At 40.8% G+C, this 26015-nt stretch overlaps 2 long non-coding RNA genes across 2 annotated transcripts; both read left to right on the top strand.

Moving 5' to 3' along the window:
- Window positions 1-55: 55 nt before the first annotated feature.
- LOC147756860 (uncharacterized) lies at window positions 56-22673 on the top strand. Its single transcript, XR_015324234.1, has 3 exons — window positions 56-250; window positions 795-1076; window positions 19946-22673. It is a non-coding gene; the product is annotated as an uncharacterized LOC147756860 (long non-coding RNA).
- On the top strand, window positions 5706-8529 carry LOC147756861 (uncharacterized). The gene is made up of 2 exons (XR_015324232.1): window positions 5706-8029; window positions 8127-8529. It is a non-coding gene; the product is annotated as an uncharacterized LOC147756861 (long non-coding RNA).
- Window positions 22674-26015: the final 3342 nt, after the last annotated feature.

The following is a 26015-nucleotide window of genomic DNA, read 5'->3' as shown; positions in this document are numbered from 1 at the left end:
GTCTGTGCGCTCACCCGAGTGATTCGGTGTTCGTGGCTGCCCCTTCTTCTTGTAGCGTTTGCGTATCGTCCATCGGTACGGAACTCGACACGGCTGAAGGGAAGAAAGCTTCTCTTGAGAGTCCCTGTCGTGGGTGGCCATTCGTTCATTAGATCTACTATTACGGTACATTAGCGAGAGTAGATGGTCTTCCGATGGAGAAACGGACGGCCGAAACGTAAAAGGGAAATGGTGCAAATAGCAAACACTGGTACGTTTTGATAAGTCTACCGACCTATAAAATGGGTAAATTATATAGGAAAACGTCGACAGACGTTGTTTAACGTCCATCTGAGAGCGTCTGTTATAATTACAACCACCAATGATTGTCAAACGGTTTTGAGCTTGGGTTAAGTTTTTTTTTCTGAGAAGGTCCTTTAGGAATACAGAAGATGACGCATGGCGGAAATAAGTCAGTTGAAAAATGGACGCTGTATTAGCCCGTGCTAACTGAGATGAATTTAGTAGAATAGAATTTCAACCAGCAGGTAGCTTTTCTAGAATTATGTGTATGTTTTATAAGTAGTTTGACGGTATATAGTTTGCATTTTAATAATCGAGGTGTCTATGTGTTTATATGTAGGCATTTCTTGAAGCCAACTTGCTATCGGCGGCGCTCTCCTGTATGTAGCTTTGACCTGCCCTTTTGGTTGTATATAGCCATAAACGTGTTGATTCAAATGAAATCGTATAATTTCATTATCCGTTCCGACCGTCACTTAGTTTTAATCAGGACTGTTACGCAACATTCTTAGGTGGGTCGTCATAGTTTGCCTGTTCGTATATGGGTCGGCATCGATGGTCGATTAGTACGCACAACTGTTTTTTGGTGAGTGAGTGAGTGAGTGAGTGAGAGCTGCATTACGCCCAGTTGATGTGGATTGGAGGATTAGTGTGTATCTGATGCGATCGAACTTCATTGCTGCATACAGTTTTACGGGTTAATGAGAGGTTAACAACACCAAGGTACTGAGAAACTACGTGAGTACTGAAAGCGAATAGTCTCGACCGATCGGCAGAAGGCGTCGTTCTTAAAGGTGAGTCGGCCGACTACCCATTCTCCTCATAACATACGTATCGCTGACCCAGACGAAAAGGGCCAGTAATAATTTTTTAGACATGCCATAAACATGATTCCTGCTTTGTCTTGACTTGACATCTGCTAATCGTGGCTGTGAGCGTTTTGCTTCGGTGTGTAGTCCTTGGGAGCAATAGTAACAGGCATTTGATACACGCCGGACATGGCCTATCGGAGCGAAAGTTTGCACTCTATGACGTGTAGACTTGAACGGTATCAATAGACTCGGGCAGTAATCGATTGCTAACTTGTGCGTCAGATAGTTGCTTAGGAGAGGTTATCTGTTCTTCAGGTTCAATCTATCAAGTAAAGCTCGCTCGATTTTCGCGAACATCTCGAATGTCTGATAGTGACCTGTTGAACACTTGAAGATTCTCTGACGATCTGGCCCCCAAGATTGAAACAACGTTTTTAAGGAAATCTCCCAGATGAGATCTGGTACGACAATGAAATCGCGCTATGCACAATCTGCTCCCATGGGAGTGTCCGCAGCACCATCTGGTATTTTAGAAGTAATCTTAGCCGCTAAGAGCCCAGGTTCTCTCATTCGTTATAGTTGGCTTAGTGCGAACAATTCCAAGCATTGGTCTAAGCGGTCGGCTGGCGATGACCAGGTCATCTGATTAGTTCACGAGCATTGTACGCATGGCCCTGTTGAGAAAGCCTGGTCTACTTCAAAACAACAAAAGATAATAATGCATTTCCCCTTGATTAGCTTCAGTGTGGCTAGAATCTTTTAGTCTTGTACCGTTAGAGTCTTTAAGAGAATAGTGCTATAATATTAAAGAGTCAGCGACACCTTTTAGATAAAGCATTCTTGGATATCGGTTATAGGCGAATCTATCCGAGGGGGCACATAGTGACCCAAAGCCGTTGACGAAGAACGCCCAGAATATGTTCAATCGGAAATTGGCTCACCACCTTTGTATTTTTGATCCTGCCAATTTCAACAGACTCGTTTGACGATATGCTTCAAAACAAAATTTATCTGTTATCCGTTATCATAGAATGCTTTACGTGCCATCTTTTTAAAGGTAAACATTTGCAAGCATTTATTGTGGATGAAAAAAGATAATTTGCTATTACTTGTTATCAGATTGTGTTATTTTTTTCTTCTTCAATTAAGTTAAATTTTTCGTTTTTCTCTGGTTACTCAGAATACGCCCGATAACCTCTGTATCATGACAGATTTTTAAATACATATGCACTATGCTATGAGTACGATATGTGTCGTTTTGTCCATTGTTCAGCTTGTGGTTATTTATTTTAGAAAAGTCTTTTTTTATTTCGGTCTAATTCGTGATGTGTAAACCCTCAGCATTTATAGTTGATTACAAGGGTTTCGTAGCGCGGTATTTTTAAAATATCTATTTGCATTTTCAGCCACGATACATCATCCCATCCTATAGTTTCCGCTGTGAAATTACAATGTTTGCGGGAGTTCACAAACTTGTGGGGATATTGGCGATTGCCAGCACAAACCTGCTTGCTAGGAGGGGTAGCTTATTGATTTGCTCATTCCACATAAGAAGAAAATGAGAAACGCAATATTTTGAGTTATCGACTAAATGCCACGGGGGCAAAGCTCAATTTAGACGAATTGCGCGGTTCGTTTCCAAAATTAAAAGATGACCGATTAAATTTGCTGCTGGCATAGAGTGTTGTGCGTCATCTTTCAAAGTCGTGCTTATAAAAGGGAAACGGATTTGTTTCTGCCTATTCATCCTTCATGACTTTCACACAAGAGACATTCGCGTACGTAAGTTTTGTATTCCAACAATGAATATCTTGAGATGAGGAGACTTTTTCGAGTGAATGCTCGATGCTACCTCAGAAGCCATGACTGCATTAAAAGTGCTGAGAGGTAATATTAAATGCCTTATATATCATAGGCACTAGTTAACATGGGTAATATCGAGTATAATTCGTTTTTGAAAAACTACATGGCCACTTTAAGTTGGCTGTTGAAAGTTTACACTTAGATAAGTTGTACGGATGGTGTCACAGCCGCTGAATTACGCCTAACCCCCTGCCAGTACTAAGCGGAGTGTGTTTGTCCATATTCGATTTTCAATTTAAGTTACTCACTGGGCGCATCTAAGTTTGCTAGGCAAATAAGTTGATGCCTTATTACGAGGTCAGAAATTCTAGACCTAACATCATTGAGAATATTAAGCACAGTCTGACCCTTGCTAATGAAATTTTGCTACTCTGGTGGCTGCAAGCACCCGTACGGTTTTATTCCTAACTAAACAGGTTTGTTTCGTTTTCTTTGTTATGAATTTTAAATTTTAGAATTTTAGATAGCAGTGGGCGCCTTTCGAAGAAAAACGTTTGACCACCGTTCTTGAATATGCGGCATGGCTTAAAAGCGGGTATCATCGATAGATCTATGCTATATAATGCAGTATTCGTTCATCCAAAATTCACATGTTGTGCGAGAAACGTATTCTGTATTTCAAAGGTCATTTATCTCCAACGTTTTCTAACCACAACTTGCCGCCAGTCGACCGAGGAAGGTCTCCGCGGTTATTATCATCGACATGCTCTTTTTCCCTGTTCTGCTTCTGCTACTGCTACTCTTTGAATAGGCCTAAACTTTGTTCAAATATAAACAGTAGCTTTGGTCGCCACTCATCGTGCAACCATATACAAAAAGCAAGTAAGCAAGCTTTCCACCAAGAATCCTGACGACTTCGCTCTTGTGTACGCCATAGCGATAAACGACCCATCGCCAATCTTTACCTTGCTCCTCTTACAGTCATGTTGTTCTTATCGCGTAGCCGAAATACAACACTGAGTTACTCTGTCTTCAACCACTCTTTCACGCTCTAAATACGTAATCTTCGATTCGTCGAGCGGTCCCTCGATTCCTCGCCGACCGCACTAACTTTGTCCGTCTCTCTGCAGCTATTTACTTTAGTACAGCCTTTCCTGTAGCCTTTTCTTGGACGTCTTCGAAGGCCAAGTTTTTTTGATGACCCTTCTATCGGTGGTTTTGGTGGCTAGCTGTCGCCACAAGGTCTCAACAACTCTAACCATTTGTGCAACAGAACGATAGTATAAGAGCACTGTTCGCCGCAATCAAGAGGTACGTACACTCCATTTCTAACTTCGGTGCCATATCTCGTAGACCATTGAATAGAAGTAACTTAAAGCTACTTTGGTCATCATCAGTTCGCTTGTCGCCCTCGCCTCTGTCCACTCTGCTTTTTTGGCTACCCACAGTGATGCTCATCAAATTGTGCTTGCAGAAGCAACATGCATTATACATTCCACCACTACGACGAGTTCATCCTACCTGGACGGAAGATGGAACTTAGTGCCCCGAGTCTTTTCTCTCGAACATCAAAATCGGAAACATGAATCTCTTTTTTTTTGTGTCATTTCCTACGTGAACGTATAACATATACCACTAGTATATGAACGCTTTTTTTAATTATCTAGAGGTCCACTGTTGTTGAATTTCAAGCGAATACCAACATATTGTGACGCCATTGCAGAGCGACAATTTTTCAGAAGGGAGGGCAAAAGTTTGCTGGGAGCAACTCGAGCTACTGAAGTGTACGATTTAAGACTGTTCTGTTTACGCAGAACGATCTGAAACCGTTAATATTACGTCGAAGAAAAGTATCATTAGCCAGGGGAACCCGTTATATCCATATCGACTACTACAAATACATTGTATCTAAGCCGGTGAAGTCGCGTCGTTGCTACAGGACATAAACGTGTATATTTTTTTAACCTATATTTTAATACAACTAACACATGGTAAAACATTGTGAAAAACTACGTAATACTTTAGAGAACCTTTTTAACCTATTGGGAGCGTTTGCACTGTTTCTTTAAGCGTGACGGAATCGTTTCTTCTCTAAGTTTCGGCCGCTTTCTTAGGGCTACAAGGGCCTAGAGGAAAAATTTGTCCGAGAGTCGCGGAGTTTGGCCACAAAGATCTTTCCAACGGCGACCTGATGCCTCGGGGACCAACGATGGCGTACGAAGAGACTCGCGTCGAAAATGGATTGATACAAACAGAAAAGTCGTTCTTTTATAGGTCGTAACAAGACAAATACATTGGAAAATCCTTGTTCCCCGGCTTGACGAACGAGACTATTTTCGTGGCTATACATTTCAAAATGTTCGTACCTTTCGTTAATCAAATAACTTTGTTCTAAAATGCTTGAAAGTTACTATAGAATATTAAATGCCTTCGGTACCTGCTAATAAGTCGTGTTAGACAATACGCGCAGCTGTACGTATAAAAAGGTTAGCTTTGGAAATTTTTTTTATCGTCGAAGTCTAATGCCAGTTAGGTTCCCTTAAAGAGTTGTACTCACTATCCGATTTTGTTCCTTTTTTGAACGACTCCCTCGGAAGCCATTTTGATCTTGAAGTATATATATATATATATATATATATATATATATATATATATATATAGGGCGAAGCAGAAGTTATTTTACATATTTAGATGGAATGTGTATATGATATATAATACAATATAAAACACTACTGAACTATATTTTGGCTGGCCTATATATAGATATATACGCTGGCATATCTGAAAATAAACTGCCCGACCGTAGCTTTGATGCAATGTAGCAAAATAGGAATTGAGAAAAATGGTTTCGAACCTTGTCAGCCTCCTGATATTGATTAGCCTGCAGCGAACGGCTGGGATCCTGTTACTGCGCATCCACTTCTAGATTTTTCTGCTCAACGGTACGTAACAAGCATGGCCCGGTCATCCATGACGACCACCGGGTCGGGGAACGTAGTGGCCCGTCCATCTGTGACAGTTGCAAGATTGATAAGTAGTTCAAGGTTGCAACCTAACCTCACTGCTGCCCGTCTGCTTAAGGGCATTCTTCCGCATGGATCGTGTTCGTCACTGGCAGCATGCTGGAGCGTCAGAAGTACCCGATGCGTTGTTCTGATAAAGAAAACAGGCATAACTGAGAATGCGAATAGTAGTTATGATGCTGAAACGGTCCGTCGATTCATGAAGAGAACGATGGGTTCGCCGATGTTGTATAGCTCCGTTCCGCTCATCTACACTTTAATATGATTCTGTTAAGATATGACATCGCCAACAGGGTTCAAAGCTACAAGCAGTTGTGCTTCCAATGCTTTTTAAGAATCTACGAATTTTAACGTCCGCAGGCGTACGTTACGATCGAGATGGATGCTGCACAAATATCGAACTCAGACAATCAAATAGCGTTTCGATGTATGCTAACTTTATAATTATTAAGACTTGTATAGAAGTAAATGTCAAGGGGAAAGATATGGGTTTTGCTATTTTAACGAACTTACATATAACACACAGTGTGTGCAAAGCGAAGGGCATAATGAAAAATGAGATAAACCACCGTGTAGGCACGTCGTGCTTTCGACACACATGTCGTAAACTATTGTAGAAATAAATCCGACTGTAGAAAGAAAACCACGATTGTAACTCACGCTCAATCACACAACTGGAAATCTATTCGATGATGAATAGATCTATTGGATGACTGGAAAAAAAGATTTTTTCTTGCTCTATTGTGTTTAATTGCTTTAATTTAATTGTGAAGGGCAATAAAATTAAATGCGCGTATGGAAATCAAGCGGCGTGGTCGAGCTAGTGAACGCGGCGAAAGTAAAGAAGTTAAGAGGCAACAAAATTTCGCTGAGTGAAAGGGCAAATTCAGGTATTCAATCTAATTACCTGTCAAGCAACTGACAGTGTGCTTGAAGTGGATAAATACAACAGTATTTATTACGTGGGGCTTAAGCACATTGGAAAACAAATAAAATAATGATTAAATAAAAGGAAGGCTAACTTTGGAGCAGGGGTAGTGATTGAGAAATAGGCATAAAGTTCCAAATCTCGAAAATCATTCTCAGTGGTCCTGACTTAGGTCTGTGTGATGGTAAGAAATTAGATGTTGTATTTCACGATTCGCGCAAGGTGTACGTTGTTGTCGTTAAATCGACAAAACAAAAAAATGACAGTTTTCGTCAGGCCACCACTGCGAGACCCAGGTCACATGAAAACGACCGTGTGAGCTTCCTACTGTAGGAAAATAAATCAGTCTGAAATGATGACAAAAGATCAGCCGGACGGACATGTTAACATCGAATGAATATGGAATAATTTACAAATAGTAAACAGGGCGGTTCTGTGTGGCTGCGAGCTGAAACTACCTAAACAGCAGACTTATAATAATGAGTCGTATTGAATTTTACTATGGCTGCCCTTACATTGGAAATAGCCACCGATCAGCCATCGTTGTAATGGCATGTTCGCAAAAGGAAAACATGAACAAAAAACGCCAACGTTAGTCGAAACTAGAAAAATCGAAATCTAAAGTGGAACACTGATGTATCGAACAGTACAGGCCGGGCTAGGAAGGCTAAGACAATGTTATATGGGCAATAGAAAAAAACTGGAGCCATACGATAGAAATGTTTCAGATGAATATGTGTCCATATATGTAATAGATATAACTTTGGTTTATATATATATATATATATATAAGTTGCACAATATGCGTCATTGGCAAAACTGTTGTACATCTAGCGTCAACAAGAGCTTCTCTTCGGACAAAAGCCCGCTAACTGAACAGCATTTTTACCTGGTCATTGACCCAAATTGTCTTTTGCTAGTTATTGCTCTCCACTTAATAAGATTAATAATTATTCCCTACCTGTAATGATTCTGCTATTTGAAAAAAATCCTTTTGGATTCTATTCTACATTGAACTACGAGCAAGAACTTTAATTGAAAATGAAAACGATGTGTTTTGACAAAGCTGGCATTCCTTCGCCGTCCTTTCTCTCTGGCGATGTTAGAAATAAACTGTGTTAGAAAAAAACTCTGCGTGTGAACCTCTGTGACAAAGAGAATCTACAATACAGCATAGTACGGTGGGTCTTGAATTTAACGTCTTGTTACGATGTAAACTGCTATTTTTCTGTGATAAACATTTAGTAAGGCTGCTGAATAATCGACAGTGATTCACAGGTACCGAGACACGTGCCCAGGAACTTGGTCACTGGTCAAGCAAATTGACCGAATAGAAAAAGTGCCGCTATGCCAGAAGGGATGTCCACAACTGGGCAAACTTCAAACGTTTCCGTGGATTGTGATAAACGTTGCGGGATCATAGATGCTGGCCGTAATGTTGAGGTAGAGCTTATCAGTGAGAGTCATCGATCGAGTAAGCTTCAGAAACTAAAACCGAGACAAGCCGATGAAGTATTCACGTGTGCACGATGCCCATATTGTTCACGACAATTCCGATTTGAAGATAGAATGAAACGACATTTTTATTTCTGTAACGCCCGGCAACAACATACCCTTAGTAGTAACGGAAATGCGCAGTAGGACTACCAAAAAAAAAAAAATAAAAATCAGTCGGGATGAATTGCGTTTGTCATGATTCATGCATGAGTGCATGGATTTGTATATACGTCTATATCTCTAATGAGTTACGTTAGCGAATGATTGAAATCATTACAGATAGTTTCATTTTCTAAGCAAAAGCTACCCCCCTCTTGCATGTAACTACGTTCTCGCTAGACGACTATGCAGAAACATTCGAGCTGTTGCGTGCAATTTAGATGCCCGATTTCGTTCTCGAAGAGGTACGACGCGAAACGTAGTACTACAACGATTTCGATGACATCGATGTTCCTGTGACCAGAGCTTATTTTGAAACGAATTTAAATGACTATGGTTTGACAAAAAAAAAAAAAAAAAAGAACGCAGGGTCATTAAGTTCATAAAAACCCTCCGACACAATGCAAATGAACGGACTTAGCTATCGTAAACCAGCTCTGCAGGCATAGCTATACAGTACACAAATGTATACGCTGATCAAGTGGGTTAAACAGTTCTAAAGTTAAATGTCTAGGAAAGAGTACGTTTTCAGATAATTTGAATTTTGAGATTTTGGTTAATGGTGCAAGATTTTCCCCACAAGTCCCGCGATTCAGCGGGTCAAACATCTGAGCAAGATAAAACCGTTGGCCGCCACTTCCATCTAGCGGTATCACTTTGTTATAGAGCAAAACGTGTCTCTACTGCTAATTGTATTGTGCTTCTACTATGGTTTGAAAATTTTGCCGACCCTAATCCGATTGAAGACGTATACTGCTCTATCATAAGGCGAGTCAGAATCGGAGAGGAAATCTCGAGCATCTTATGGCGGTTCAGGCATACAGTGTTCCAAGTATGAGCATGTTAAAGGTGACGGATGATGTTAAAGTGTATATGAAGCACATTATACCGAGTTGAGTACCTTTTCTTTCACCAGATTTTCAATGTGCTTCTATAGCAGAAGTATCGTCACGTGCGTCATCAGCACGATGCAAAGGGAAGCAGCTTTGCAGAAGATGAAGTCACACGTGAATATTTAGTCCGGGTGCAAGGCTGTTTTCGACCAAACTCGACGCTGTGTAAAATTTTAGGTGGCCTTATTTGGTTGGCCAGTGACTGCCTGCATAAGACAAGACAGAATCATTTTAGAAATATAGATTCAACAGAGTACTTTAGGACTCTATTACTAGTATTACTAACTAACATAAATAGGTATAATCGTTTCTCTGTACCGTGTTTAAAATTAATTTTAGATTGAACAGACAGGTTTTTTGTTGCTCTCTGAAGCTTAATTTGAGAACGAAAGATGCGTGAGAGGAAAACGGTGTCGTTGAGCGCCTCGCAATTTGTCGAGATGAAGGCTTCATTTAGCGTGTGCCATTTCCACGAAAGCAAATAGAGCCATTTTCATTGTGGAACAGTGACGTTAACTAAACGGCCTGTCAAAAAAATATTTTTTTAATAATTAAAACTGATCTTTTTCGTCAAAGAAACATCTCATCAAAACCTTGCGAATGCAAAAAAATATATTCAAATCTGCATACTTACAAATATAAACGTTACCGTAAGTACATATCATAGCACATCTACGCGTTCAAATGAATAAGACGATGCCGCCGTAAATAGGAATACCGTTTTTCTTCAAATCACGTAAAACTATCGTACTATACGTACTCTACCGTACAGCTCGCTGCACGTAAATCCTATCGAATAAGCCAGCCACTTAGTGCCCAGACCCGAGGAGAACACCCGCTTCCCCACCCAGTTTCAGTGTCGTCGTTGTCATCCGGCCCCGTGTCTTCTCCGATTTGTTCTATTTACGAGGTGCCTACCACCCAGATCACGCAACATAGAAATTTGTTAGCGTCTTAAGGTCTCCAGAATGGTGACCCTCTCCAAAGATTTTCGGATTATAGAGGTCGCCAGGGAAGACCACGGCCATTCACACACATACCCCAACAACCTTGGTCACATCCGGCGGCTAGACCACGATGGGGCATCTGAGTCTATCCCTGCGATCAAATTATGTAAATGAATCTCATTGACTAGATAAGTACGAGATCTCTGTGTGTGAACTGGATTTGGTCCACGTTTCATTTGTATGAAACGCGTGTCAAACCATTCAATGGCCGACCTCCTTCTCCTTTAACAGGAGTCCGTTGATAAAGGCTGGAGTTGTTGTCATTAGCTCGTTTCATTCGCAAGTACGAAGTGTACTTGCGATAAAGGCGAATATAGCATAAGTTAATTTCCAAATGTAGTACTATCAAGTTGTCAGCGTGTTCTTTCGTATACGTCCAACGGCGTGTAGATTTTACGGCACGTAAATAATACAAGCCAATGTATAATCATATATAAGATGACGTATGCGTAATCGCATCGATAGTTACTTTCCTAAACTTCCATAACGCCTACAATAAGCGAGCAAGCCACTCACTGAATAACCGCACGTCGCCATTGTTATTTTTTACGAGCGCCGAGGTGAATTTCTATATCAAGATATTGTTGGAAGCAGCTTAAAAACAAGAGATATGCGTGCTAATTTCAGGGAACCCAGGGTCGTCTGGGTTGAAATTCGGGTATAGGCGCACTTCGTTTCGCGTTGAAAGCCACCCATCTGATAGGATGTCTAACATCGGTACAGGACATAGATGCGGCCGCTAGCTTGAATAGGCTGGGCCATATTTAATAACCTAATGACGATCTTTTTAATAAAACGCATCTCGAAATTTAGAAGGGTGTTAGAAACATGTTTCGAATAACAAACGTCTTACTTTATACATGACCGCATCAATATACTATGCGGTTGTGGAAGCACTACGTACCTAATAGAGCACATAAGACAGCCGAAACAATATCATTGGAGTACAGTGAACTCACTGCTTAATTCATTTGTGAAGGAAAAGTCAGACTTGGCTGTTTCAGACTCAGAAAGCTTTAAGAGGAGTGATCATCTTGTACGAAGTCAGATACAAATTGCACGCTAGCTAAAAAAAGGTTATAGCCCTGTAAGGAGCTCCGACGCATTTCTTGGAAACGCTGAGATGTATACGATCTTGCAGATACCTATTGTTCTCGTCGTGGTCCTGATTATATATGTTATGAATAGAAACTACAAATATATCCACACACTTAAATATTTGGCATATGTATTTATATCGGACAACAGCGCGAAATATCAAGTGCGGTATAAGGAAATATAAGTTTTCGAGAATTTTTATATATCGATTTTTTGTATCGAGATTTATCTGAATAATGTTATATAAGGCAGCTGTTATATACATGGAGATATAGGGCTGGACCCATTACCAGGAATGGTTGAGATTATTACTTTCAAGTAGCAAGCCAAGAAAGACAAAAGTTATTTGTAAGTGGAACGCTTTATTCGCCTGTAATTATGTGCACAGTACGTAACAATTCCTAGAGTATTTATGCCTTCTATTATATATATATATATATATATATTATAAAGGGTCATGCACACCTAATGTATGAATTTCGTTAAACTTTCTCTATAAACTTTTATTCTGTTTGCGTGAAACGCTGTTCGTAAAAGATACGAGGGAATACGTTTATTGTATACATGAGTGGAAGGATCGGACTCATCGATCTCTTTTACAAAGCTAGTTGGTCCAACAATCACCGTATACCGTACGGTACGGTACTGGAAGACTCTTTTGGTTCGATGTTGTTCAGGGTTTTAAAACACCTGAAAAAACTTTCGACCTAACCTAGCCCGTTTCTTAACCGTTGATGTTTTTTTTTACGGAAACAGGTTAAAAAATTCGTTTTGGTAGACATTGGACATCCTGGTTCAAAACCGGTTGGTTCTAACGAAGTGCTACTATTTATTATTGCGCATTTCAAATGCCGCACTGTGGCACAGTTTCTCGTAGCGTTGTCATAGTCCTATTTATGTGACTGAACTATTCTTTCAGGATATCCTAAAAAGCAATGCTTAAAAAACCAAATGTTCTACGATTGGAGCTAATAGAGTATATCCGACGTACAATCTAGAAGTTACACCCGATTTGTGTAAAAAAGCTTATAGCACAAGTTTTCAACTTTCACTAGATGCATAGGTAAAATGCATTCATATTTAAGGTATAACCGCAAGCCCTGACCCTAAATTTTATTATGCCTATTCGGCTATTTTGTGTTACTTACAATCTTTTTGTTCTGCATTTGCACTTCAACCTAACACAGTGCAATAAACACATATATATAATGTTTGGTGATCTTAAGAAAAAATAAATAGTCAATTACCGATGAATTTCACCGTTGATGGGTGCTATATATATAGCCGTCGTCTTCTGCAATAGGATTTAAACAAAGACGGCCTAAATGTCATCTATACCTATTCATGATAAGTTAACAAAAGCCAGTTGATTCGAAAAAACGCGGCGACCTTATTCGTAGAAAGCTGAGGAAATTCTCACACACTTCATAAAATACGCTAGTATGCTCCCTAGACAGATGCAGATCCCAATATGCTTACAAAGAGAAAATAAATAGGATGGTTGTTTGTTTTCATACGACGCACTAAGTCAATTTTACTTCGTGGTGGATGAGTGCGCCTACAAATGTGGCCTCAAGGTTTACTAACATGAGCAGCCTTCAACCCGACCCCAGTTCCTAAATTCCCTCTTCAAAGTTCAAGGCTGCTGCCGTCCGGACCGCATCGGACCATTTATGGGGTGTTTAAGAACGTCTGTTCATAATCTGCTTTGCAAAAACACACACGGCGACAAATCGATATGCGCGCCATACGATCATTCTTCCATCGACAGCAACCAAAGACACACGCATAAACTTTCATACTATCATTTGATAATGAGTGTGTGATGATTGCTACCCTATAGAATTGGCTTTTCCTGCTTGGTCCACTCACTTTTAAACCGATGACATATCAGCGATGTGGTAACGGAAAGTCCAACTGGGCGCGCGAATAGTGCCATTTACGTTCACGACGTAAACTTCAAACGAACCTCAATATTGCAGCTAGCGAGTGGAAGAGGGAGAGCGAGAGCGAGAGAGAGAGAGAGACAGGCAGACTGAAGGATATTGGATTTAGCAGCTTCCGGTTTGAAAGACAAACGGAGGGGCGTGGCAAAACGGAGGCCAGCAACGTCTGCTTTTCCGTTAGCTATCGCATCTTTACGTTCTCAGTCTGCTTCTCGTTCTTCATTGCCATGCCATCCACAGGCCCACAAACAGGACACAAATAGCGACACAGCGCTTCAGAACCAGTCAACCGCTACGGCAGCAGCAGCAGGACCGACGCGCTGGAGATCAGTAGCCTCTTTCTTGCTCGCTCTGCACGCACCACCGGGGATCATCACAAGCCATCGCCGCCAATGGTCTTCTCCGCAGCGTTCGGTTAGGTCCGCGCGAGCCACTGTGCCGCTCGCTGACTACGCCATCTCAAAACACCGTCTTTCTTTCACTCGCTATCCTCTAGTTCCTCCGTTTATCTTCGCTCAGTGGGAATTGGGGTAAGAAGCAGGGGGACTGAGGAATGACGCCAGCTAATGCCACTGGCACAGAAGCAGACAGCAGTGCCGAACAAGGGCGTTGAAAAATCGAATGGACTTAGCCTTCGTCGCCAGATGGGCCCTGGCCGATAAAGCGAAGGGGCAGACCGCAGGCAGACGACACGGCCACGACGCATCGACAAACAGTGTAAAGGGTCGTGGAAGAATTTGAAAGGGCATCGTACTGTCGAAGAAATTGATGATGTTGGTGGGTGAAGCGATGGTCTTCGACTTGTGTATACAAAACCTATTTTAGGGGTTACTTAGTACAGTTGTTTGTACATTGTTTTTGGTTGCGCGTGCTGACGATTGCGACGCTTCTGTTTTACATGGTACTAATAAAAATGTCCTTCGTAATCAGCCAATTGCTCTTCGCACTTGCGCTACATTAATAGTCTGTAAAGGGTTGCATCGAATGCATGATTGTCTGTAAGGAGCCTCCTAGTGGAGATAGTCATTAAATAGGCATGGTTACATTTCCCTGGTTTACCTTGTTATTGCACCAAAATAAGACGGTAAGATCTCGAAGAATGTACCATCGACTCTAGAAACTATTGCACTGAAATTTATTATGGCTTGCCGTGACTGGCAGTTTAAAAAAGAAAGAGTGGTAGAGTGTCCGTTTCAGACCTGGTCTGGAAAGATAAAATAAAAAAGGCAATTCTTAGACGAATGTGAAACTCAACGGGGGGCACGTTGGCACCCCATGTTCTTGGACATTTACTACAAGCGTTAGCGTTTTGCTTAGGACATCACCTCAATCCTCAATATGAATGTCAGTCGAATGAAAACGTTATCTGCGCGTTTTTCGATTTAGTTTCGACATGTAGTTTATGAATTCTGCACAAAGTAACATCTATCGACTTTTTGTGGGGCAAAATTCATGAGCAACAAGCGTGACTGTTTTGTCACGCACCGTCGGAGAGTGTACTTTTATTCGAAGAGCTGATTTCCACGTACTAGATAAAATTCTGTCTCAACCGTCACTTATGGTGAAAGACTGGAACTCATCATTTTTTATTATGTTGTCAAAGTGTTTTTACTGGCTGCTTAGTGCATTTTGGGCTACCAAAATAGTATTAGCCGTTTGAAACTAAAATAAGAACAAACATTTTTTTTTTTTGCCTCTGTCACGCCAATATGACTAAACGAGACGTGCAATATTTCGATCGATGGCTTCCTGCTATTTTTTTCTTTGGTACTCTACAATTCCACGACCCTAGCACTCTTGGAGTTCTTAAACGAAAAATAGTGACGAGTGATTTCTGCATCGTCCCGTAGAAACTAAACTAACAGCACTAGTGGAACTTCACAGAAGACGAAAGATCCGGACCACACAGTAAAATCATTAAAATTTCCCCTTGAAGAATTTTTGGCCGGCAAGCAAGGTCGAGCATGGTTATAATGACCTGGTTGTTCGATCCATTAATTTTGGTTTGATGGCTTGTTGTTAATCGTTGACAGAGTTCGAGATGTCAGAATCAACCGTCCGACCGAGTGACAACAATTCATAACGCATAATACCCTTCCAATCCAATCAAGCACACCATGTTCGGCGTTATTCTGTCTGTTAAGCACATTTGGGCTTTTCTTCATATCGTATTCGATCCGTTTTCATCATCCGTAGTCAACTACGTTGAAAGTGGTCCTACTCTTTAGAGCTCTGCAGATAGAAATACATTTGGACAATGAGTTTTTCCCATTTCTCATTCAGATGATTTGAAACTGTTCAATGGTAGGTGCCCAGTTCCTTGACGAAATCGTCGCGACCCGTTGTAGCTCCATTAGCTCTTCCGTAATTAATTGATTACCACGTTCACCATAAACAGCACATATATGTAGATAATACTTGTGCTTTTGTCATGCCAAATTATAGATTTTTAGCAAATTTTCAAAAGTCTTAAATCTAGACGAAAGCATTCTAGCAAAATTAGCACATCTACTGTTCTCAAATCCATTTTTATATGACAACACCAACATGGTACGACCCATATTGCCCGAAATATGTAAACTTGAAGCCATCTAGCTGGAAAAAAGGTCAAAATTTTTTGACAACACATGAATCTAACCAGAAAAACGACCAATACGTATTCAGTAACTTCATATTATTCTACTTCTATATTAGCCTTCGTTTAACACTTCACTATGCTCAAAGCTGAATAAGATGAATTTTGCAGGGTTGTTGTTATCAAGAGACAGCAACAAGGTCGTAAATTTCTTTATTTAATCACGTACCTTGCGCGTACACCGTATGTGCATTTAAATAGACCCAACTCAAGGTTATTGTAAACACATCGGGACAGAAAAATTTTTCCCTCACGTCCATAGCACACAAATCTCCGACACACTTTCTCAACTGATTCGAAAAAAGCTCAATTATCTGCGCCGAAAATCATCAACTCATTTCTAAAATTAGCTATTCTTGTGCCTCTCAATCCTTGGCTTTCATTAGCATGGCCCGTCACTCGACTTTAGTTGGGCCGTTTTATAGATTATATCTTTGTGTACGACCATTATATGCAAAAGCCCATCCCAAAACCGAATTTGCTTCGTGTGCAGATATTAAAATGCTGACTGCGGTAACTAGCTCAGAATTAGCGAGAAATATAATAGTGCACAGAAAACGTGTGCATAATCTGAAGTTAGGGGTTTTTATGAAAAGAGAGGAAGCTGGTCGAGAACAACGGGCTTGCAAACAACGAATTAAACTCAGTTTCAGCATATGTCACTTAAAGCGCATGTTTGAATGTAAACATCAGCCGCTTTCATTTTTCTTAGTTAATTACGAGCAAAAATTTCTTGGGCAATAGTAATCATCTAGAACTTTGCCCCGTACACCATAAATTCAAGTCGTAGGATCAGATCGTGTGGTCACCATGTGTTGTCCTTGTCTCAGTCGTAGATTAGCCAACCAGGATTACATGGGATGTGTCCCATATTGGCTTGGCGAATGGCCTTCTAGCAGGTGCATCAATAACCACGAACCTGTAGAAAAAAATGGAATAAATCTTACTTCAATAAGCCTAGATTTCACTCCAATCCTAGGTCATCATATATGAGCTTACAATTAGCAAATGCGCCACTTATTTCGAGTTAAGTTCGTTCAAACCTTAATGTTCCTGTAAATTTAACACTGATTAGGTCCCGGTGGCTAGCAGAGGCTCCACTATGCGGTGATGACAGACGAACTACTACCGCATTTTCTTCAATGACAGTCGCTTTTGACCCTATTTGACCTAGCCCCATTTGCGCTGCTGGAACGGCCCCATATAAACTCGTCGACTTCGTTCTAATTGCGTAAATACATTTGATCCAGCTTTTATCTAAAATTAATTCGATTAATTAAATATAACGAATAATATAGATGGCTGACTTTGATCAGACGTATTTTTTTCTCCATTGTTTAAAACGGTGTTAGAGTCTGGTATGCACATGTCATTTGGGTATCAAGCACGGAACAGCGGTTACGTACTCATTTTCAAAGTACATCAGGGATAAGAATACCCAGCTGCGGCCTGGATCTGTAACTCAGCATTACGTTTCGACTGAAACCCTTCGACGTAGAATCAATCGAAGGATAAGAAAGGAGCGGTATAAGTGGTGGCTATGCAATCCCCGATTAAGAATCGTTCATTCAGAAAGCAGTGATACTTGTTTACTCTTGGTAACTGTGAGCAGACGTTTAGGCTAAAACCCACAATATCTACTAGATATTGAAAGGCATACATCCATTTTGCCATCTATTATGGGTCTGGCTGTGCTTAACCGATTACATAGTATGATGTAATGGCCTTGTCACCTAATGAGTACATGGGATAAGGTTTCGCTGATAAGTTGTTTCTGGGGCTATGATTGTTGTAAATATATAGGTTTATTTAGCACCTAGATTACTTGTGTGTATATATGTACAATTATGAAAAAAAGACAAATAGAAAATATGCATCTAAATTGTTTCCTTTGTAAAATATACGAAATATATCGATGTAGTGAATGGACTAGGGAAATGCAAGGGGGAACACCTGGGAAAGCGACGGAAGGACGATGAGCTGCGTGGCGGCATGTATAGAGATCTGGTCGTGTTTTACTTCAGCGTGTGCTCTTTTCTTTATTATAAGGTAAGGATCAAATCGAATAAACAGCATGCCGCATCACTGTGTGACGATTTTGTCTGGGGGAGTCTCTTTAGGTTTCACCCATCAAGCGCCCGTTTTAGAGGATCCACTATCACATACACGTAGACGAAATCTCCTTTTTAGGTCTTCTATAAAGTCTCGTAAAGACAGTGGCCGTAACGTGATTAGCTAGAACGCAGTTATCGGGTTGGGTACTTCCAATAAACTACGAATTTTAGGTTAATATTGTATATGTCGACCACGACACGATAACATTTATCCAGGGGTATTGGAAAGGACCAGCTGACCTAATCAGATTGGCCCTCACCTTATGTAACTTAATGAAATATCGTAAATAATAGAAAATAGCCGGAAAACGTCAGCCCTTGACAGAAAATTGTCTCGGTTGGGTTAGTCGTCTCCCTGTGTCGATGTTTACCTTGATTGGGGGGATATTTGGGAGTAGTGAGTTGCACCCCCGTATTGATAGCGCTGGAAGGTAAGTGCTGCCGTGGATAGAACTATATAGGCAGGGGTCCACTGCATTCCAAAGGTAATTTGTCTACCGCCGTGATCGAGTTTGGTCTGCTATTCAATCTAGTGATATTGTTGTAATTGGAATTTTTGCCAGATCTTCCTGGGCTATATAGGTATCAATTTGTTTCCGAAGATTTCTCGAATTTGTCGGTGACAAAGACTTATATTGCTGAACGTGCTAAATAAGGATTTTTTGGTTTTCTGTGATGCCTGATTAAATGGTGGTAAAAATCTAACGGCCGATTGGTGAAGACAAAAACACCTCGGTTCATATCTTCTTCACATCAGATATGAAAATACGCACGTATAGCTAGCTGATACGTGACTTGTCACACTGTGGGTTTTTATTTTTTTTGTTGTTTTTTTTGTTTTTGTTTTTCATTTAGTGTACTCTAGCCACTTGCTCTTATACCCGTGACAGTGATAGCCCGACCATATATTTGCTACTCGCAAATCAAATGTCGAGGAGATGAAATATATGCAAATGCTTTATGGAGCGTAACTGTCTGGACCTGGTGTGATATGGTGCCGTATCAGATGTTATTGTCGAACGATAAACTTCTGCTCCTATGCCGACAGTTAGAGTGCTAGACAGGGTCGGCGGACTCTACGTGGCCTTTGAGCGGCAACACAAGTGAAGCTTTGCGTGAAGCACAAGCGACTAAATAGCAAAAAGAGTATTACAGATATGTGAAATGTATTCGAAGATATTGACGAAAATAACAGACACGTTGGGCAAAAGACCGAAACAGAAAAATATAAGATAAAATTAGCTGGGATAGTTGCCACTACATCGGCTGGCTCACTCTTCTAGCATCAAGTCAAAATAACTCTGCGTATGAATAAGATGCAAACCAAAAATTATCGTATTTAAGCCAGAGGAGAAAAATAGACTCAGACAAAAATTATGCGCTAAGTAAAAGCTCTTTAACTTTTGCTCGGATTTAATATATGGCTTGTCTGCAAAAAATAGTCACGTTTGACCTTTCACTCAAAGTTCTATCTATTCTTTCTGATTATGATTTTTAACACTACCACACCCTTCATTCTTACATTCCGTATAACCAATTTAAATAAATTATTTATCCAATAGGTTGTACGGAAAATGCAGTTTTTATATTGAACTGGAGCTCGTCGACATCATCTACACAGCGTTCGATGACAAAACACCCGTTGTCTTTTGGGGCTCCCTTTTTGCCATTGAATGGGTCCAGAGTTCGAACTTGAAATAACCGCGAACGGAGCCTTACACTAAGTGCTTTCTACTGTGGATTTTCAGGCGACGAGTGCAAAAAGTAATCGATTACTTTTTTAAATACGTCTGATAATAGCAACGAGGTAAGGGGAACAACATCAACATCGGAACTCGGATCAACATCGAAATTTTGAACTACACAAATAAACAGTTGTACGTTCCACTCTCGAACAGAGTAGTACTGCCGTTGTCGCCGTCGCCGTAGACGTTAGACGTATTCGTATTATCATTATTGTAAACAAACTACCGAATCATGCACGTTTACCTAATGGCGGGGATTTCACTGGCTGGGCCGCTTGTGAAACATGCCACTCTGTCCTTCGTAGATTCTAGCGTATTAACAAATATGCCGGTTTGGTGGCCTTTTTTTTTACCTTAAAAGGGCTTAAATTGCATAGACTTACAAATATCTCATAAACAAAGCTGACCAAGTTGGGTTAGAATAATATCTTCTGCCGAAGCTTCAAAGAACGCATCTAGGCCAACAAAAAAAAAGTTTCTGTACTCCTTATCCTAACCGATTAGGAATTAGCTTGACTGGATAAAGAGACAAATAGAAAAGTTGAATAAGATTGATAAGATTTTGCCAATGTGATACACATTACGTGCTGTATGTAGTAAACACTATATATATATATATATATATATATATATATATAGATCAAATGAACAGCATAGAGATATAAAAAAAAATTGGCTGGCGTACCCTTATAGTAATGTACGCCTATCAGGACAATATCTCACGGGTGTTCAGAGCGTGATATTTGTGAGAAACTGCAGTATCGGAACTTCGCTGGACCGCTAAGACCAATGGTGCTTTCTATGCAACCGACGTTAGCGTAAACTGGTTTCTCTTAAAGTTAACAAAACCGAATTACAGTGAACTTACCGTAACTGGTTCTATCTTGTCATTTTCCCTATAGACCAGCAGTGAATACCAGTTGGAGGAACAGAAGACTATTTTGCTATGACACTATTTCTATGGTCTGTCGGCCTCCCCGGCTGGATCGCCTAATGCTTCGAAGTAGTGGCAGCGGGTAATTATATCTGTTCTTAATAAGGCCCCTATTAATTAGTCACCCTTTCTCGCAGTTCCTACACGGCCGCGTGAGGCGTGCATGCCGCCTTACGGAGAGACCAGCGGACTGGCTTCTAGAGGATGATGTTATTTACAGAGATTGCACGGAAACGCTGGCGTTCCGTCGTTTCCGAACTATGGGTTGGCATTGGCAGGGGTTGCTGTTAGCTATTTGGGCACAGGGCGCTGCCTGCTTGGATACCCGTTCTTTTCAGCGCTGGTGTGGGCGGCTGCTGCTACAAGAGGCGTACGACGAGGACGAAGCAGAACTCCGAATGCAGTAGTGTAAACTTGTGCTAGCGCCTGTGCTCTTCTCGGAAGTGAACCTTCAACCCAAAGGGAGTCGGCTTTAAGGTACCCGTGACTCCGACATCGAAGAGAGAAAAGGAGGAAGTAGGGCGATACATCCGCATAGACAAACTGTACTTGCACACGCATGGATTGGTAGGCACTACGTTTGCTAGCTAGAGATGGAAACAGAATTCGGTAACGTAGTTCAGAATGTGATTATCATATGTTCGGCGTAAGCGAAAACATTGTTACATTGGGGGTACATTTTACCGGCCTTGTTACTAATCAGAAAGCAGACTAACTAAAAATAATTAGCCGAGTCGATGAAATCGATAACTTTCGACCAGATGAAAAAACATTTATCGTATATAAGTAAACAGGACTTTAAAGCTGCTAGATGTAGTCGTCATCTCCCTGGCCACCAGATAATTCAATAGTGCCTAACCTTAAATAAATGATCGTTTATATCGCCAGCAGACTCTTCTATGTTTCATATCCTCTGTTTACTACATCTGGGAAACAGCTGAGTTTCTGGAAAATGTCCTCATTTCATATTTCCTATATTCCTAATACTTCGTTAAGATTTTGGAAGTTAAGGTTCACTTCGTTCTGGCATAGTGGAATAACTATTAGTGCGTTACTGTCAAACGGCAGTATAGTTCGAGGTTAGTTGCGGTGAGAGTAACTTTATGCTGGGGAACTGAACATTTGGAAGAGGACAGCATAATGGGTGTTATTGAAAAATAGAAAAAAAGCTGCAGAAAATGGTGAAAAATATGCTGTTGTCGAATTGTTAGAACAGAATTATATACGACCCGAACGATCGATTTATTGAAATAGGCCAACGGAAGAAATAGAGTGACGCTTCCGAAAAGTATCGAACGGAACAGCAACGAGGGTAATACAATAAAATAAGATAATTAGTATAAAAAGCTTAGTTTTAGGCCGAGTAGGCCTAAACTCGTTTTAGGTTAGATTAGGACAAAATAGCAGGATAATGTCTGATAGCGTCCAATCTTCTTGTAAGGTCCGGAGCACTTTTGGACCACAACTAAACGCGGCTAATAGTTCAAAAGCAAAAGTTTGCGCATATTTAATATGCAGGATGCTGCCTACTGCTAATCAACTCGAGTGGCTACCACCGATCCATTTCTACGATGTTGTTATAAATAAAACGTGACTGACTAAAGGCTTGAGGATGGCCTCGTTTCAGGTTTACTTTTAAATCCTGCTTCATTAAGTACATCACGAAGTACGAATATAAACCTTTAGAATAGCTATATATAATTGCTTTTTGTACAAATGTGTATTCGCTTATGCATCACCAAGGCAAAACAAGTGTGCCTGCAAAACCTTTAAATAAAAATAAAAACCTTGCAAAAAGCAAACCTCACATTAAGCAAATACATATTTCCTTGTGCACCCTCTACTAATGTCGTTTTCAATAACCTTTAGTGCCATTTTCAGTAGTAGAAACAAAGCCAGCTCGTTTTCATGATGATATCCTCTCGAACCTTGAAAGATCTTTTCTACTGCAGGATGAGAGGCAGGCAAACAGGAAGCGACGCCGAGATGGTGTAACATCTGTGGCCACTCCTGCATACACACGGTCCACACAGAAATGGTACTGATGGGCGTCAAGGCCCCACCGTAGCGATTGTACGGCTGATATAAAGCAGCGTCGTTTAGTATGTCGGAGATGCTGAGCAGCGGAAAAGGCGCGAGAACTGTGGCGACGGCTTGGAAGCGGCAAACGCCGCTAGCAAAAGCTACTTTTTTGAAATCGATTTTTGCCCAGCTCCCCGCTTCACCATCAGTCTCTAAGGCTGGAACGGTTTGTCGCTCGATCAACTCGGTTCAGCGGTCGTGTTGGCGGCGGCGCGATGATTTCGATGGCCAAGAACAAATACGAAAAAAACAACACTAACCCAAGCGAACGAACGACACATTATGCCCAGAATGAGCAATGAGAAAATTTAATTTCTCTGCTATTACTGCTGTTGCTCCTATCCTTCTGCTTTTGCACTTTTCCCTATCAAGGTTTTCTCGTCGTTTCCAACGGTCACCCCCATTGCGCATTGAGTAGCGCCTTTATGTAACGAGTTGTGGTTGATGTATTTAAGTGCAGGTGCATTTGTCGTACACGCATGCACATATCTTCCGTCCGACAGTCGTAGATATATAGTTTTTGTTATTAATTGTTGTTATCGAACAGATGATCGTATTCTCTATTGGAACCAACTCTACCGATCTTCGTAAGGAGCAATATTGCAAGGCTATTATACTTTACACATTTTTTGTATAATACTTTTGATACCATTATTGTTCTGTTACGGTATTTTAAAGTATCTAAATGAAAATGGCATAGCTTGGGTTCTAGGATTAGGGAATTAGCCCACGCAATCTAAGCCATTTTGGGCGTAGATCATATTGGGCCGTACACTGGGTTCATTTTTGGTGCGTTGATGGTTTTACCCAGAGTGGGCTTCTTCTTCCTCTAAAAATTCCACCGAAACTTTTTGTGAGTTCAATGGAGAAAGGTGGCCAGTAATGGGTACGGACAATCGCATTTTCTGATTATTTGCTCAGTCGTTTTTTGTTTTTCAATCTTCACAAAGCAAAGGACCGAAGCCCGCTAAGCTACTTCAATAGCAATACCGTACGAAACAATAAGCTGTTTTTGTAAACTGTCCAGACGAATGTATTGTACTGCAGTGCAAAAAAATATTATAGAAAGGATTCTCACAAGCGTAGATATACAATCACAATAATAGGCTTCGTCAAACGTCGTTGTCAGGTATGAAACTTTTCAGTTTACGTTCCGATAGTGTTCGATAGCTGACGTTCCTGTGTGTTAAAGCAGCTAATTCCGACCAAGACGCAAGTCCTCATGGTTCAGCTCTATTTTCCTCTTGTTTCGAAGTTTCGCCTACGCTAGCCTAATTTATAGTTCTTTTTTTACCGCTTTTTGGCCTCTTTTTAGCATCACCCATTATTCTGTCGGTGACACATTTCTCTCTGTTGGAATATAATGTTGTAGCAACGGGAACTGTGTGCCAGATGTCTCCGTTGCCAAGACGGCATCGCCACAGGAGATAACCCCGAACTTCTTCTCCCACACTTTTCTACTCTCTGACATTGAAAGTCTCGATCTTTCTCTTATATAGCAAACATTACAAATGTGGGACTACTTCTACTGTTATTTCCGGCTGTTCTTTGCTATTGCCCAAGCCCGTGACCCTCCCATAGATCCTTGTGTACGCATGTCAAGCAAGCGTTTTCACTATTAGACTCATACGTTTGATTCGTTGTTGGCTTGAAACTGTTGCTGCATGAGCTTCTCCCTCAAAGATGGCGGCGTTGAGTAATGTCGCATGTTTGGCTTTTCCTTCACGAAAAGGTATCATCTTCGTCATAATGGATGTATCTCTCAGATAGTATCATACTGATGTATGTAAAAGTTTACAGGCTTAGCTGACGATGTTGTGATTAGGTAGGATGAATCACTACATACATTTGCATTGGACTGATTGTTACTCGTAAAATTCAATTGTATAGATACTGTTATTTTGGCGGATATTTTGGCGGATATTTTGTCTTATTTTGGCGGACTCGAAATTGGCATTTAGTGAATGGCTAAACTTAGTGGATAACTAAACTAGACTTTAGCTTGAATGGGGCGTACAAGGCGAGGTTTACTTGATGCTTAGCTACGTTTAACAGATCAAGCCGTTATCTCATCCTTTGGAGTTGCCTGTTGTTCTCAAGCGGCTGGTAACTGTCAGTTACTTATTCTGCGGCCTTTAACCTAAAAGTTCAAAGCCACAAGTTACCTATTAGATCGGCACACGTGCTGCTGTATAGATGGGTATTGAATGCTAATGGCACAGAGCATGAAGATTGTTCATATTTTCGTAGTAGTTCTCAAGCGCCACGAAACGGTAGAGGATACGTTGGGGACATTCAACTCGCAGTGGACAGAAGTAGAAAGTAACGTAAATCTCAATTAATATCTTTGTAATATTTTCACGCATTCGTTCATTAACAATTTGCCGCCCAACCAAAATCTCGACGCCCTCTCCTTAATCATGTTTTACGACGGCCGCGCGAGCCAAGGACCATTAAGACACCATTCCCTGAAGTAAGATCCCACGTTGTGAGTCGTTTGCGAAATAGGCGTAATTTGCTATGTACACGTTTTGATGGAAAGCTTGTTCCATTGTGGGAAACGTGTGAATGGAATAGTAGGGGGCGGCAATGTTCTTGTTAGGAGCAATGAGGAAGATGATAGAAAGATGAAATGTTTAACGAACTAATAAGTAAGGCTGCTGGCCTAGGATTTTCATTCAGCCGTCCGCTCTAATAATCGTCGCACCGAATAGGCTTCGTCCCCAACGAACACGCGAACGAGCGGAACGACATTTGCTACAGGTAAAAATTGTATTCCTCGAAAATGTTTCAGCGTTAGATCATGTTATGTGTTAGTAACATTGTAAAACAGCGTTTTTACGACCTGGCGCCCAAGGTAGTTTTTGATGTATCACGCATCGCTTACAACAAATATAAGGTGCTAGCTAATAAGCTGTTTTATTTGTTGCCTCTAGTGAACGATTTTCTGGCCTACTTTCACATAATTTTGGGGTTAGATAACAGAACACAATCACAGAGAGCAACGTACGCTCGTTGCTGTTGAAATTCGTATCTCATACTACAATGGTTTTGTGA

The sequence above is a fragment of the Varroa destructor genome, unplaced genomic scaffold (genome assembly GCF_002443255.2).
Source record: "Varroa destructor unplaced genomic scaffold, Vdes_3.0 BEIS01000003.1, whole genome shotgun sequence".
Classification (NCBI taxonomy): Eukaryota; Metazoa; Arthropoda; class Arachnida; order Mesostigmata; family Varroidae; genus Varroa; species Varroa destructor.
Note: the sequence above shows the minus strand (reverse complement) of the source record. Positions and strands in the feature narration are given on the sequence as shown.